Raw genomic sequence first — 7,617 nt, forward strand, 5'->3', positions numbered from 1 at the left:
ATTGTGTTTTATTGCTTCTAGGGTATATGCCTAATAGTTGAATTGCTGTATCATTGGGAAATCAATTTCAGTTTTATACAGAAAGGATGGACTACACAGCATTTTTAACCACTTTATTTGTGAACTTGCTAATGGTACATCAATAATATATATTTTTTTAAAAAAAAACCTCCTTTATTTCAATTATCTTTTGAATTGCATTCGATTTTCAATTCTAATTTTTGTTCTAAGATTTATTATTTCCTTCTTTCTGCCTATTTTAGTTGATTTTGTTGATCATTTTCCAATTTTCAAAGCTTGTTATTCAGTCTTTTATGTTGTCCTCTTCTTCCGTTTGATTAGTGCTTAATTGCTATAGATTTCCCTCTCAGTACAGCTTATGATATGTCCAACAAATTCTGATAATTCGTTTTTTTTTTTTAATATGGAAAGCTTCACAAATTTGCGTGCCATCCTTGCACAGGGGCCATGCTAATATTCTCTGTATCATTCCAATTGTAGTATATGTGCTGCCGAAGTGAGCACAAATTCTGATAATTCTTGTCTTTATTCTCATTTGTTTCCAGAATAATTTTATTTTTTTTCTTTGACTTTTGTCTCTGATTCACTTTTTTTTTTGTTTGTTTGTTTTTCGTTTTTGTTTTTTTTTTGGTTTTTGGGCGACACCCGGCAGTGCTCAGGGGTTACTTCTGGCTGTCTGCTCAGAAATAGCTCCTGGCAGGCACGGGGGACCATATGGGACACCGGGATTCGAACCAACCACCTTTGGTCCTGGATTGGCTGCTTGCAAGGCAAACGCCGCTGTGCTATCTCTCTGGGCCCTGATTCACTTGTTTTTAAGTTGTAAGCTGTTTACTTTTTAGATACTGTTTTTCCTCTGTTTATATTTGTATCTTACGTCCAATTACATTGGAACTAATATGAGAAGGAAGATTGTACAATATTTATCCTCTTGATTTTATTGAGGTATGTTTATGGGACATCATGTCATCTATCTTGGAAAATGAACCATGAATATTGGAGAAAAATGTGTATCTAGTTTTTAGGGGATGGAGAGCCCTACATATATGTACTAAAACATCTCTTTCATTTATATCTTCAGAGTTATTATATTCTTGTTGGATTTGACCTATCAAGGGGTGAAAAGCTGATGTTGAAGTGTCCCACTATTATTGTGTTGCTATTGTTGACTTTCTTCAAATATATCAGCAATTATTTTTAATATTTTGCTGGTCCATCACTGGGTGCATATATGTTAATGAGTGTTATTTCTTCTTGAAATACATATCCTTTGATTATTAAGAAGTCTTCATCTCTGTCTCTTATTACATTTTAAGACTAATGTCTCTACTATATGACATTAATATATCTATCCCTGCATATTTAAGGGATTTGTTTGCTTGAATAATTATTTTCCAAACTTTGACTTTTTGTCAATGTTTGTTCTTAAACTTCAGATATGTTTCTCGTTGGCAAAACAAAAGTTTGGATTCAACTTTTTGATATATTTTGCTACTCTGTGTCTCTTAACTGCTGCATTTAGTCCATTGATATTGAAAGAGATGCTTATCACAGAATAAGTTCTCATCTTTTTGTAGGAGTTTGGTATTTTTGTTTGCTCTGTATAACCTTAAAGTAGATACTTTAGCATTTTTTTTTTAAGGCTGGTTTAGAGTGTGTAAACTTTCTGAGCTGTTGTTTATCCATGAAGCTGTATAACCTTCCTTCAAATCTGAATGTAATTTTGACTGGGTGAAGTGCATTTCATTGAGTTTTATCTCTATATCCCACTACTGCCTTTGTGTCTTGAGAGTTGTTTGTGACAAATGTGCTATAAGTCTTGATTGAGAATGCTTCTTTGTATGTAATTTCCCTTTTTGATCTGCTGCCTTCAGTATTCTATCCCTATCTGTGGTATTCATCATTGTTTCTAGAAGGTGTCTTGAGTCGTTCTAATTTGGATATTTTTAGTTGGTACACTTTGGTACTTTTTGGGGGCATGCAGGATTTCTTTGCGTGCATTCTTTTGCCCTGGGAGTTTCACTGCAATTATGTATTTAACTGTTGATTCTTCATGGTTATTTTCTTTCTGTGCCTCTGGAACTCCAATGATTTTATGTTATTTCTATTGAGTTTATCCCTGACTTCTATTTTATTTGTTCACATTCTTTGAGGATGTTTTTTCAATCATCTAATTATTTCTTTTAAGGCTCTTTTCCAACACTATTTATATGAATTGTTGTGCAACTCATCTTCCAGCTCACTCTTTCTGTTCTCAGCAGATATTACTCTGCTGGTGAAGCTTTTCAATAAGATTTTCTTTTCCCTTACCAAGTTTTTGAGTACTGTCATTTCAGTTTAAAATTCTCTCATTTCTACTTCCATATCCTCTCGATTATATTTGTGGTTCATTCAGTTCTTCCATGGTGTCTTTGAGTTCTTCGAAATTTCTCCATATTTCATCACTAAAATATTTATCCAAGGTGGATAAAGGTTTATCTAATGTGCTTGTTGAGTCTTCAAATCTACCATCTTTATTCTCAATGCATGGTGGTGTTCTATGTTGTTTTCCCATTGTATCCTTTGCAGTGTAGTTGTTGTGCTATAATGTTGTGCTATAATAAATAGAACAGATGTTATGCCTGCTGAATGCTGAGTTCTCATTGGGGCCCTACTAGGCCATAAGGTGCATGCCATTCATTGGTACCTCTGGGGGTGGGGGAGCTCACCATGATATTGGTCAGCCCTCCTACTTGAATCTTTTTTGGCTATGGGGTGAGTGCCATTCCATTGCCTCTGGAGGGACTGAGGACGATCAACATGTTGCTAGTCATAGGGTATTTTATGTCTTCACATAATCTTCCTTTAATGTATATCTATATCAAAATTTCTCATTTTCAGTTTTCTAGTCACATTGATTCAAAAATTTTTTATTGGTTGTCTTTGTAATAATATTTCTATTGAGATCATGTTCTGGAAGGGGTGCTTTTATTTTAAATTATATTTGGTGAACTGACTATTTATTAATAACAATAACTTTATTTTCCTTTTCCCCTTTTTCTCTTGTTTCCTTCCTTTCTTCTTTTCTTCCTTCCTTCATACCTTCCTTCCTACCTTCCTCCCATCTTCCTGCCTTCCTTTAGTTCTTCCATTTTTCATTCTTTCTTTGTAATTCACAGCATATGATAACATAAATAGTACATTTTTATTCATTTTTACTGTTTTCCCCACAAGTCTACAAAAATATATCAAATTGAACTATAAGAGATAGAAAGTTGGCTGGCAAAGTTGTCTACAGACAATAATGTTATAAAAATGAGCATAGGAACATGTTTTATTTAATGCTGAGTTACATAAAATTTCAGTTAGGTCAAAAATATTGGCCATTTCTTTAGGCAATGAATCTCAATTCTTTCTGAGAGAAAGTGTATAATGCAAGAGAGTCAGCACATACTTGATAATGAGGAACTGCAGGAAAAAATGTAGTTCTAAAATGTACTCTTTCTTTTCACTTTCTGTGAAACTTCACTTATTTCACAGTTCAATTCAAAATCCTATAGCTTACATTTCACATTCATGATCATTGATCTGTTTGTGTCTAGGGATGCCAACATCCTCTTTAGAATCATTAATTTCAGTATATCAATATTCTAAGAAAAATCTTTTTAGTTCTCTTTTATCTTGATGACCTGAGTTTTAATAGGATCTGATAATGGGCAATAGCAAGTAAAGAAAATATGTTAGCAAAAAAAAAAAAAAAAAGAAAAAAGAAAAAATGTTAGCATATTATAGTTCCAATTATATAATATACATGTTTTAGTAATTATAATGATAATCAGCAATGTATACAGTTTATTTCACATTACTTAGAAAGGGGCATATAATGTTTATATTTTAATAAAAGTGTTATATTATTTTGATAAAATATATGCATTTTACTGAAACTTTATTATTAACTATATTACAAATTTGTGGATAATGGAGAGATAGTGTATAGGCATGATAATTATATTACTCCATGTCAATCTGGAATTGGGTTGATTCATGTTTTACTGTTTAGTTTTGCTTTGCAGGTATACCTGGATCTGCTCAGACATTGTGCCTGACTTTGCACTCAAGGTTCATTCCGAGAGATGGGTGGGTCCCATGTGTTTCCGGAAATCAAACACAGGTCAGGTACATGTAAGGTAAGTTCTTTGTCTGCTAAACTTTCTCTATGAGTCCAACAAAAATTTTGTTAAAATCTTCAAGGCTCCTGAGCCTGCCAGGAGTGATTTCTGAGCATAGAGCCAGGAGTAACCCCTGAGTGCTGCCAGGTGTGACCCAAAAACAAAAACAAAAACAAAAAAACTTCAAGAAGATTAATCATAAAAGGATAATATAAAATTGTGGCATTCCCTTTCTCAAAATGCATTCAAATTATTTCTTCATAGGTAATATATGATACAGACTTTTTTATAGCAAAAAATATATCTACCTAAAAATTTCACCTCTCATTTTCACTTAGTATTCTATGTCTTATCCAATACAAAAACAAAAAAGTCTTCCTTATACACCCCATCTGTTGTCAAACTGTATATATTTACTATACAACCTACATATAACTTTCTTGTATGTGCTTCATATTGTGATACAATGTGTGTTATGATTAGACACCTATTATCAGAATAAGGTATTTCCACAGATTACCACCGATTTTACATAAATCTGGAGAAATTTTTTTAACAAGAGCAGCAATATTAAACAAAGTTGTGTGAAAGACAATGAACATCCAAGGAAGAATATTATCTACTATATCTAACGAATGATTGATAAAGGTGTCTGTGTGTCTGTTTTTTGTGCATACCAATCCATTTGCCTTATAATTATAGTAAAAGTGTGGTATTATTTGTATTGCAGAACTTTTCATGGGTAAATATGAGAACATTACTTATTACTTAACTAATTTTGACTTTCTTCTTTCCTTTCAGATTTTAAAAAGAGCTAAATTTTGAACCAATTCTTGCATGAGAAGTTTCATCTGAGCTAGATCATATAAAATGTCTAAAACTGTTGCCAAGTGGATTCCAGAATGCAAAGTTTATGGAAAAAATAAATTCTGATTTTGAGTAATTTGTTTTCTAGATGGAAATGAATAGCCTAGAAGAGGTGCTAGGTAAAGGATTGATGATCCTTGGAAAGCTCTAACACTGTGTTGTAACTTTTTAAATATATCATTAGAACAAGATAAAGAGAAACTTTATCTTTTATAATGTCTCTGAAATTTGAGAAAATGAAGAGATATTGAGCTCTTAAAGACAGGGGACTGGGTAGTTATTTTTAAGGTCATAAGTTTTCTGTTAGATATTAGTAATAGATTTAACAATAATACAAATACAACTTGAAATACAAAAAATAATACAAAACCCTTTGTAGTCATAAATTTGTATATTCATAGATATGAATAGATAACACATAAACATAAAAGTTTGGATCTCATATATACATCCACTGTATGAAAGGATTTATTATTCACTTAAATATTTATATAGACAATGTTTGTATTCCTTCTTAAATTCATTTGCTGAAGGATCTTGCATGATAGTTCATGGTTTAAGGCACTTGTCTTTCTTGCAGCCAACTCTAGTTCAAGCTTAGGCACTGTAAATAGTTTCCCTCATGTTTCCAGAATTAATTCCTGAGAACAGAGCTAAGACTAGGCTTTAAACACAGTCAAGTGTGTGTATCCAAAAACTAAAACTAAAAATAAACTTAAATATCTTTTTTCATCAAGTTGTGTTGTTTTAGAATTACTAAAGATATTAGAATAATAAACTATTGATTGAAAAAACTTTATAAAAGCCATATTTGTAGTAACCTTCTTAACTGCAGTATTCTACAATATCCAAATTGAGATAATACAATTATATAAAATCAATTTTATAACCTGATTAAATTTGATTTGGGGCAACACCTGGTTCTGTACTAAAAGATGAATCTAGGCAGGATTTCCAGGAACACATGAGATTCTATACTGGTTAGCTATGGGGTTCTAGGGATTAAATACTGGTTAGCTGTATGTGAAGTAATTACCCTACCTATTGGATGGTCTCTCCAGCTTAACAATTTGATTAATTAATAAAAACAGTTCATTTCTTTTAGTGATCAAAATGAATATATGAAGATTGTTTTATGATAATTCCATTAGCTGTCTGGTTGACATATATTTAGAAATCCTACCTTTGTAATTATCAAACTACATAATCAATTTTAATATTATGATTCATCTTTAGTATGTCATAAAATAAATTTTGAGAATTCTTAAATGATCTTTTAGAAAGTATTATTGTTTATTAAAACAGAAGAGAAACTCAATGTAAAGAGAAAATTAGTATAAACTAAGTTGAGTTCTATTAATTATTAAGATTTTAAGAAATATTATTGTGAGATGGGACATTTTCCCAGAACCTTACAAACTTTTATACTCTATGTTATTGTTTACAAAACTCACAGCAGACAAAAAATCACAGAAAATAAAATAAAAGTAAAATTCACAATTAGGTCCGTAAGGCCATAAAAAATCTTTATAAAGCATCACTCCCAAACACTTACCTAGTTTAGCTACTTTTCCTGTGAGTTTGTTTACACTTGTTAGAGAACAGACACCACCTAGAGTGCTAAATTCAGCCTTTAGATACAGACTGGCAGCTCCCCTTGACTGCCATGTACTTGCAACAGCAGAATTTGGCCTGCAGTGATTCACATGGATGGGGGCAGAAAAACAATCTTCAAAGAGCAAAAGTGGCCACGAAGCTAAGGCTTAACAGGGGAAATGGTGGAGGGGATTAAGTGGGATGAAACAGGGATTTTATACAGCAGCATAGTGGGATCTCTTTCTTACACTTGTTAAACAGTAAGAACATCACAGCCCCCTGGAGTTCCTAAATAGCATCCTTCACTATGAAATCTGAAATCTCAGTCAATCCTTGGGCAAAGTAGTATTCACTTAAAAGTTGTCAGTCAATAGAAGACACACTTTAAGTAGTGTCAATGACTGACACTGAAGGCTTTTCCACTGCATAAGAAAAAAAAAATACCATCCTTGTCCTCAGTTTGAGTAAAATTTCATCCAAAGTAGTGTCATAAGAAATGAATGAGAGATATGAGGAACCTATTCAAGCTGTCATTCTCACCCTATCCTTTATAGACAGTAAGAAAAGGGACATACTGTCTTTCAGAGACAGTCACTTTTATGGAAACTCACCCAAGTAGCTACAATTCTACTTTTGTAGAATTCTAGTTTTGAATATAGAGAATCATATCTTTTAAGCAGAATGATCCTCTCTGGTTGATTAAAAAAGTCAAGTAAACAAGTTTATTAATAAAAGTTTTATTATTTTCTTATGTAATCTCTGAAAAAATTCTTATTAAATACTATTTTACTAACATTTCTTAAATACATAATCACTTGCTATCACCAAAACTGTGTGACTGAGGCCACTAATAGTGTAGGGGCAAGTGTACTTACCTTGTTTGCAGCTGACACTGTTTGAACCCTAAGACCACAAACATATGTTTGTTCAAGCACTTCCCAGAGTGATCCCTCATATAAAATCCATTCAGTATCTTTGAGCACTG

General features: G+C 32.3%; 1 non-coding gene across 1 annotated transcript; it reads right to left on the reverse strand.

Annotated features, from left to right (window-relative positions):
- Positions 1-418: 418 nt before the first annotated feature.
- Positions 419-525, reverse strand: LOC126033074 (U6 spliceosomal RNA). The gene has a single exon (XR_007504230.1). It is a non-coding gene; the product is annotated as a U6 spliceosomal RNA (small nuclear RNA).
- Positions 526-7,617: the final 7,092 nt, after the last annotated feature.

This window comes from Suncus etruscus, chromosome 16 (assembly GCF_024139225.1).
Source record: "Suncus etruscus isolate mSunEtr1 chromosome 16, mSunEtr1.pri.cur, whole genome shotgun sequence".
Classification (NCBI taxonomy): domain Eukaryota; kingdom Metazoa; phylum Chordata; class Mammalia; order Eulipotyphla; family Soricidae; genus Suncus; species Suncus etruscus.